Source organism: Lissotriton helveticus, chromosome 1_1 (genome assembly GCF_964261635.1).
Source record: "Lissotriton helveticus chromosome 1_1, aLisHel1.1, whole genome shotgun sequence".
Lineage (NCBI taxonomy): Eukaryota > Metazoa > Chordata > Amphibia > Caudata > Salamandridae > Lissotriton > Lissotriton helveticus.
This window is the reverse complement of record NC_136057.1, coordinates 1,350,028,641-1,350,037,974: the sequence shown is the minus strand read 5'-3', so window position 1 is coordinate 1,350,037,974 and position 9,334 is coordinate 1,350,028,641.

The window sequence follows — 9,334 nt, the reverse complement described above, 5'->3', positions numbered from 1 at the left end:
TAACCAGCTGAGATGCAGTGTAGTATTTTGAGGTGAACCAGCCTGATGGCCAGTTTTCTTGGGTACATAGACACCATACACCAGTCTCCCTCATCTAGATGATCTATATCTGTTTCCCATCTAGATTTTAAAGTATCTAATGTCCCCCAAGAGCTGTTCATCGTGGTCTTCTGCACCACGGATATCGCTTATTTCATCAGTGGGGGTACAAAACTCCTATACTCTGACTGAGATTCATCTTGTACTCAAGTCAGGAGCGTTGTGTATTTCAGTAAAGCATGTTTTAGCTGTAGGTGTTAGAGAATCAGCTAGAGTGAATTCTTCTTTGAGAGGTCAAGAACGATTTGATAGCATCAAGACACAATAGGTCTCCTACATTTGATGCCCCAATCATGTCCCATTTTTGGGCCTCAAATGTCTGGCAACAGTATTAAAACCCCCAAGTGGGGTTTTAAGAGTCAATATCCCATGCAGGTTTTTAGCAGTTGTTTTCATGAAAATGCTTGTGCTGTCAGTGTTATTAGCACCCTGCCACCTTTGGGACAGGAATGCCCCGTCCTCAATAAACTGGTATGTACCGATGCCCTGTGTGCCCGCCTACACGTGAAACTGCTTTCCTGATTTTTGTATGGCCCTGAAATCAGGCTAATCTGGAGTGCCCACAGAGATTTAGAACTGCTCATTGTAAAGCTAAGCTCATATGCTATTCTAAGACTTGGAGGGTCATGCCAAGCATAGCCTCGTCACTGATATGGTACTACTGTTCATGTCATGTGAGTCCTGTAAAACAGTGATGGCAGAGTCCCAACGTCTTGTGAATCATTAGTATCCCCGGACCTTTTTCCTGAATCAAAGGAGAGTGAGGTCTACTGACACCTTTTGTGTAAAGTTCCTCTTTGTGTGGAGCCCTAACCCTTGCACTCACATTCGGTGTGCATGTTAAATGCATATATGTGCAGTTGTGTGTAACACATGGGGTTGTAAGACCAGTTGAATTCATTTTGGATAGGCCCTGGTTTAGCACGCCATAAAATGGAGGGTGGTTGCAGCCTCGCTAGACAGTGGACATGTATAGGCTGAAATCCTGTAGCTAGCGATGCAGACGGTTACCCTTTAGAAATTCACTGAGGACTTTGCAGGGGCAGCTCCTCTGCATTGGAGGGGGGCATCACCCCACCGGCGCACGGCCAGCAGGTGAAAAATAAAACTATATTCTATCATTGTTTTATTTTTCATCTGCTGGATGATCCAGCGTACCTAGGGAGGGGCGGGGCGAGGCGGGGGTCATGTGAAGGACGACTGGTTTGTGCACTTCTAAGTGTGCATGTGTGTTTGGCTGGATGTTAGGCCAGCCAAGCACGCATGCACACTAAGGTTTCACCAACCTGGCTGTATTGAAACAGCACAGACTCCCTGTCCTGAGTGGAGCGTCAAGGCAGCCTGCTCAGGCCAATCCCCGTGCTGCTCTCATAGCATGAGAGCAGTGCAGGATTGCACAGGAAGTCTGTGATGCGCCCAAGAAGAAGAACACTGAGGCGTGAGGCAGCTGGCAGCTTCAGGCAAGTCTTCCTTCTTTTAAATTATTATTAAAACTAGCCCCCCCACGCTCCTTTCCTCTGCACCTCCTCCACCCTCACCACCACTTTTTGTTAGTGACGGCCACGACTGGGACTGTGACAGGTTAGTCCGTCACAGATGTGACGGATTTCCCATCCGCCATATTGCAAGTGTCATTTGATATAGTGTACTTGTAATCCGGCGGACAGGATATCCATCACGTTTGTGACAGAGTAACCCGCCCACCAAACTCTGAATCAGGCCCCAAGTTAGCAAAGGGCTGTTGATTAGTTCTTTACTAGCACAGGTATTTGGTGGATTGTAGGTACGAGGGATGGGGCTGTAGTGTATATTGTCAAAGGTAGGGAAATTTCCACTTAGGGCTTTTCCTTTTGTCTGTTCCTGATTATGAACTAAGAATGGCTGATGGCAGCCTGTTACAGAGTTCTCACGCTGCATTGTGCCTTGTTATGGAAACTCCTGCTTGGAGTCAACATCATTGTAACGTGCTGTGAGAGCCGTAACCTTCTACAAAGACTGACTGAGAAACAGTGTGAAGATGTCATTGGAAAGAGAACCACCCCACACTGGTTCCAGAGCATTAGACATTTGAAACACACCCCGTCTAGAAAATGAATCTAAAAACAGGTCCTAAATTACCACACTTTGTTCCAGTTCCAAGTTCCTCATCACCATGTAAGGGAGTGCTTTAGAGTATTCAAAGGACTGCTGTGTGACCAGGGTTGGACTGTTGCCATGAGGCGCAGGGTCAAGCCTGATTTGCATATGGCTGTGTCCAAACTAAGGGGGCATGGTGAGAAAAAGAATGAGGGTTTGAGATGCTACCCAGTGCGATTGCCCGTGGTTAGAAAAATTGCAAGCCTTCCTCCCATCACATTTTGTGTGTCACCTGTGCCCCCTCTGCCTGGGAGGCTACAATTGACAAAGACAAGTGCAGGCCGGCCACACTGAAAATGGTCAGCAGCTTGTATCCTGAGAGGTCATTGCTGTATCAATGAAGCCCCTGCTGTGGGAGTGGATTAACAGATTGCACTTGCCAGCACCACTAGGGCTGCATCACTACCAAGCAGGTAAAAGTGGAGCTTTGCTGTGAACTGCATGAACATGAAGCTTTTGCCCGGGTGAACCTGAATCAGAAAAAAACATTTAACTGATTTATGCATCTAGCCAGTGGGGTAATTCAGAGTCAACTGTGCCTGTACCTAATCAATGCATGCCACATAATAGGAACTGCAAACATTAGCAAACTCCTACAGTGGGAGGAGGGCACCAAATGGGGTGTAGCACCTCAATGGGGATCGTCGACAAGTGTCATTTTGTACCCAAGACCTCCGTTGAACTGTATGATATTTTATTTGTTGTGAGATTAAAGTACTTTTTTAAAATAAAAAGATAAGCACTGGGCTGGACAATGTTATTGTGTCTATTGGTTGACTGCTGAGTTCTGGCCCTCCACACTACCTCCCTGAGATGCCCTTGACTGCTTGGACTCGCTACCCTGATAGTCAAGTGCGAAAAGGGTGTCCTTGCCTGAGTTTGTACCGCCATAGGGGGACCCAAGAACGCCAGTGGCAAACTACCGCAAACAGGGTGATTGTGGCCCAATAGCCCCTGACCTCCAAACTGGGGTTGACAGCCTAACTCCAAAGGCAAGTCTATCTGCCCTTAAAAATTACTCTTGCTGGGAGGCAAATACCCAGTCATTTATAATCACTAGTTGGGAAACCCAATAATATAGTTTTTACTTTCTATATTTAGGAAAGTTTCACCCAGGCACTTGCATTGTGCAAAGCATAAAAGCCTGAGGGTGCAGCGCTAAATTGTTCAATGCTACACAAGCGCCTGTGCAACCCTTAGTAAAAGTAGGTCTTGGTTCTGTAGTGTACATGGATGGTGGAGCTTAACCCTCTCCAGTTTAGAAGAGTTCATATCCCCAATAACCTAGGTTTTTAGTTTAGCAAATTGATTAGTTTTACAGCACAATTTTTCCAGATATTTTGGCCTAAAAGCCACAAACTATGCAGAGGTTTTCGTCGGAAAGTACTCAAATGGTCCAATACTATGGCACCTGGCACAGTGACCAGGAGCAGCAAATCCTATATTGAGCACTCAAGGTTGCCACGGCTACGCAGATCCCTTAACCACAAGTGTCTTTATAGCCAGATGAGCTCCTCTCCCTGCAGACTCTGTTGCAGCAGATACTGAGGAATTTGTGCCCGCGCCAATACCTCAGGACTTCTCCACCCTGAAAGCTGCTCTCTGTCCCTAGCCTACTAGGGAGTTTCATCCCTATGGCCACCTAGTCCTGCTCCTTTCCCCTAAGCCTCTGCAGCAGAGAGCCAACGACTTTTAAGAAAGAGTGGACCTACTCTCCATATACTTTTTATGTTCCTTCTGGGGAAGATGAGGGAGACTTGCAAGGTATATATGGTGAATGGCAGGTATGCAGCCTACTGCCTTAGCACAACCAATGATTTATTGTATCAAGTCAGATGAAGCCTAAGAGATGTGTTATGGGTGCAGAATCTGACTTTGGGACACAGAATGTTGTCCAGCTGTATGAATTAAGCAGACACACCTCCCCACTTATGGCAGTTACTGTAGTAGTTTGCTTGTATACCCAGTGGCTCAAGAAAGGCCAAGGGTCTGCAGGATACATTGTTGCTTTGTGCATCACCACTGGAGCATCAGAAGATATTGGATTGTATCCTGGACTTGCCGCTCCGGAGGGTAGGCTCTGAACTGCACTGTGCCCAGAATGGCTGTCATAAAAGGGAGCATCTGAGAGAAACTCAGCCTGGGACAAACCTGCTTTCAACAGCCTGTTGTCAAGGTAGGGGGAAGACTTGAACTCCTGACCTTCGCAGATGAGCTGCTACCACCAGCACTGCCTTCATGAACACCCAAAGGAGGCTGATAAGGACAAAAGGAAGCACAACAAACTAAAAGTGCTTTTGGCCCACAGTAAACCGCGGGTATGCCTGTGGGCAGGCATGACAGGTAAAAAGCAATATGCATCCTACACGTCCAGCACTACCATCCAGTCTCCAGGGCAGACAGGCACTGAGCTAACATAAGCATTTTGAATTTCTTCTTTTTCAGGAAATAGTTGAGAGGGCCTAGATCTAATATAGGGCTGAGGCCTCAGTCCTTCAGCACCAGAAAGTAGCAGGAGTTGGAACCACAACCTACTTCTGATGTCGACATCCTCGCGATAGCTCCTTTAGCCAGAAGAGCCTGTACTTCCTGACACAACAGTGAGAGGTGGTTCTTTGTCAGCTGATCTAAAGATAATGGGTGACATGAGTGGTGGGGTTTCTGTGAATGGAAGGATATAACTCAGCTGAACAATTTGGAGCATCCCGTTGTCTGAGGCGATAGACTGCCATTGAGGCAGATGGTGCTGGATCTTACCGCCGAATGGCTCACTATGATGGAGAGAGGCATATTAAAGGGATTTATAGGTAGCAACATCTTGAGGGTGTTGGATTTGGCAGATCTCTGGCCTTGTGTCCTAAGAGGCTTGTGGATACCGCTACTGCGGCCATGAAAGGACCGGGGAGTCTGCTGGCCGCAGTGGCTGAGAAGAAACAGAGCTGGCTGGTAGCCCCTACCATAGCGAGGGAAGGGACAAAAGTCAATAAAGTGCCAGAATGCTGAATCTGCCTTATTGCCAAACAGGCGACTGCCATCAAAGGTGATGTCCATAAGGGATGCATGGACATCCCCCGACAAGCCAGTTGACATCACCAGGGCATGATAACAAAGTGCAACCAACAAAGCAACTACTCTACTTAGCAAGTCTGTCGTGTCCAGTCCACAGTGTGTTGTAAACGTTGCTGTGTCCCTGCCATGGTCAATAGCCTGGGACAAGATGTGTTGGGCCTCCTCCGAGAGGATGGGCAGCACTTGTGCAACCGAGTCCCAAACCATGTGGGAATATTGGCCCAAGACCGCAGAGCAAGGCTAGTGGAAGAGAAAATCCTCTTGCCGGAGATGTCCAGCCTCTTGGACTCCCTATCCAGTGGGGCGGTCAGAAATACACCAGCGTTAACATGGGAGGTGGAGGCCTGGACTACCATGGTGTGGTGCAGGGTGAGGAAAGCCGGGTCCTCAGTAGTCGGCTGATGATGGTAAGCAACGGTCCTGTGCACAGGAGCGCATATTTAGAGCTCGCCCAGGCCCCAAACAGGAAAATCAGCAAGGACTTTATAAAAGGGGAGAAAATGTTCTATGGGGACTAACCCGGGTTGAAGCACCTGGCAAGGCATTGAACTTGACTTTCACAAATGGGCAGCGTAAGGTCAAGGACCTCAGCCGCATTCCTCACCATGGCACAGAAAGCCCCTTCCTCCGTAGCCACACAGACTAGGCCAGAGTCAGGAGAGGTGTCCAGAACACTGGCATCTGTTAGTTCCTTTTATCAGTTATCCTTGGCCAAAAGCTCTTCTAGGGGATCAGGTTAACCATAGGGATCCTCAGATCCACCTCAATAGTATCCCCCACTGGGCCGGTCAGTAAAGGGAGGTGCTGTCTGCCACCCAGATGGTCTGTGTCTGGGAGTCGACATCAGATGACGCAGATCCTGCTCTGCATTGGAGTTAGGTAGAACAATAAGGGCATGCTGCAGGGACCGGCACCACTGCAACAGACTCCAGGTAAGGTTGTTTACCTGAAACCGGAGCGGATCCAGGAACAGATCCAAGGGCTGACTGGCGCAGAAGGCAAACCCACCAGTGGTAACCCAATTAGGGTACCACCCGATCCTGTGAAGCCTGAAGGCACTCCAGAGGGGTCGTTCGGCCCAAATGAGGTGCATGGCCTCATAAAATTCCTTTAGCTGGGTGGGGGTCACTCTGAGAAACTCTGGGAGATACGGAGTGGACCAAGACTCAGGCTTCGAGGCTGACGTGTGGGAGCAGGGCCTAGATTTGAGGTGTAGGTCCCATGCCTTATCCGGTGACTTGGACCGATACACCGAAGTCAAAGAGCAAATCGACTTCTTAGATTTATTTTTCTTGCGGGACTTACCAAACAATGATTTAGAGTGCAACAATGACTGACGGGAACAACTCTGAGAGCGGGTCTGGGTAGGCCGTGGCCTGGCTCCAGGTACCACAAGAAAACCAGTGACAGACATCTGCCTTTGGCAGGATCCACAGGATTCAAACCCCACAATTCTTTAGGGGACATCCCTAACGCACGTTTTGAGCGTACCTCAAAACGAATTTAACCAAAAGTCAAAAAAAGTAATACAAAAAAGGACTGAGGTAGCTCTCTCTGGATTAGCGCTGATGTGAACGTCCCGTGGTGGGAACTATACTGGCACTGCACTTGTCACTTCTAGCGTCGACAAAGTGGAGCTAATCGACGCCACCTACCGAAATCTATGGCTTGAATTCTCTATTAGATCAGCAGGATGCAGATGCCCATAAGTTCCAGCAGCCACAAAGTCGTCCTCATTGAGATCCAGGACAGAGGCCTGGATTCTCTTCTCTGAGGGAAGGCATGAAACTGCACATTGCCCAGGACAGCTCAGATGAAAGGAAGCAGCTGTGAAGGAGTCAGATGTGACTTATGTACGTTGATATTGAACCTCAAACATGTTAAGAGGTTTGCTGTAATCAGGAGGAGGGGAACAACTGCTTGGGCGAGCCTGCCATCAGTAGCCAGTCATCAGGTAAGGGAAGACTAGTACCCCAACATGCAAATCAAGAAAGGCGGAGTAATTCAAGCAATGATAGTGACTATACCCATGGGAAATACAAAACGAATGTACATTAAACAAATATGCGTGACAAGCCTATATGTAATAGTATGGAAATATTGCTTGTATAAGTATATTGTTAAAAGCCTTGATGAATAGTTGTAGTTCAAACTGAAAACTAAAATGAAAATAATCCCACAAAAGTTGTGACCATTGTGTATGTGAAACACTCACATGTGGTGTTAGCAGTTTGATGTAACCCAGGAAAATTTGTAAAAACTTGGATATACTGGAATGTGAGACCCTCACAGATTTCACCAGACGTTAAATATATTGTGAATGTGGAACCTCACACATGGTGTGTTACACCCTGTATGGAGGGCTACAGGGCCACCACGAGAGATTGGCCCACAACCAGTGTGGAAGGACTAGTTTGTCTCTGGTGTCCTAGAGTCTCTCATAATATGCCTCTGCAAACTGAGCCAGGTACACCATTTCTGCACTGAACTCTTAGGGTTTCGAGGGTGAGCAGTCAACAGCTGTATTCGGACCGGTTGCTCTCTGAACCAATCCCGGATAAGGCCATATCACTAACATACCGCAAGCTGTGCAAAATCCTACCTGATCCCTTTCAAGCTCTCCGGAATAGAATGCAAGCCGACTTGGGTGACAAAGCAGAACGAGGATTGGCAAATGCCACTGATGTCCCCAAGAGAAGCGGCTGTTGCACTTCGCTTTTGTTTGGTACAATTAAAAATTCTACATAAAACGTACTTCACTGGGGTTATCCTAGCGAGAATAGGAACTAGACCGGATGCATTGTTTCTGTGCGGGTGTCACCAAGAGGCAATTTTTTACCACACAATATGGGACTGTCCTTTCATACGGCTCATATAGGAGGGGGCGACAAAACACTTGCAAGACGCTCAAGGGAAACAGGTCAACCTTAGGCCACCATTAGGACTTCTTAATATTTGGGAAGCAACCGATCTTACGGAGGTGGAGCAACACCTGGCTACTTTGGGATACACACTGGTGAAAACAGCAATAGCAATGAAGTAGAGGGTAGCAGAAAGATCAAAGACAGGGGCTTGGGGTGCGGAATTGGATAAGTGCTTGATTGCAGAAAAAGACGTCTATAAATCTAGAGGATGTCCCAAGAAATGGGATAAAAAGTGGGGTGGGTGGAACAAATATCGAGGGGACTTGAGTATATCACCGACCGTAGAAATGGAACTGTCAAGGAATAACCAAAATTTATCTGGACTGATTGACTGATATATTATTTATTGTAAAATAACATGCACCTGATGTCATAAGGTTGAACTGTATGCATAATACTGTTTGATTATTTGCAATTGTAATTAATAAAAAAACATTTTAAAAAAAGCTATATTGGGAGGTAGTTTGGGGGTAGTCTCCTAAAAGGTCAAATAACAGACCCAAAAATGTAATGTCAAGCCCAGAGCTTTTCTTTTAGTAAACGAGAAGTACTTTATTCACGCCAAAATGAGATGCAACACATAAGATGTGATAACCACCACAATGTTGCATTCTCCAAGGTAATCTGCAGAGAAAGCAATTGTTTATTTTAAATTGCTGGTAGGGGTTTCCTATGGATGCAGATGAGCAGACTCCCTGGTTTATGTAACCTGTAGAACGGTAAGTATTGCTTTTACTAGATAATCCTCAAGAGGGTTTATTGCTAAGCATGGATCTTCCATACATGTGTAGTAAAGGTAATAGTCAAAGCTTAGTTTAGGTGGTGCTTTTATCTTAGCTGTCAGGCACTTATTAGGCCTAACACACAAGCATACGAGCCACAGCTGCACAGGCGTGCTCATTGATGCAGCGACTGGGCCAGGCGATCCCATGCAGGAGCAGCAGGTCTCGGGAAGTTTGCTCTGATTAGGCAGATCCTGGGCACTCAAGGCAGAGTCAGCACACGTTCCTTGTTCTCCTCTGTTGGTGGTCTCTGTTGCAGGCATACAGGGAAGGGGTTAGGGGAGAGGTTTGCTCACTTTGCTTGAATGCAGAAACACTCAGGGA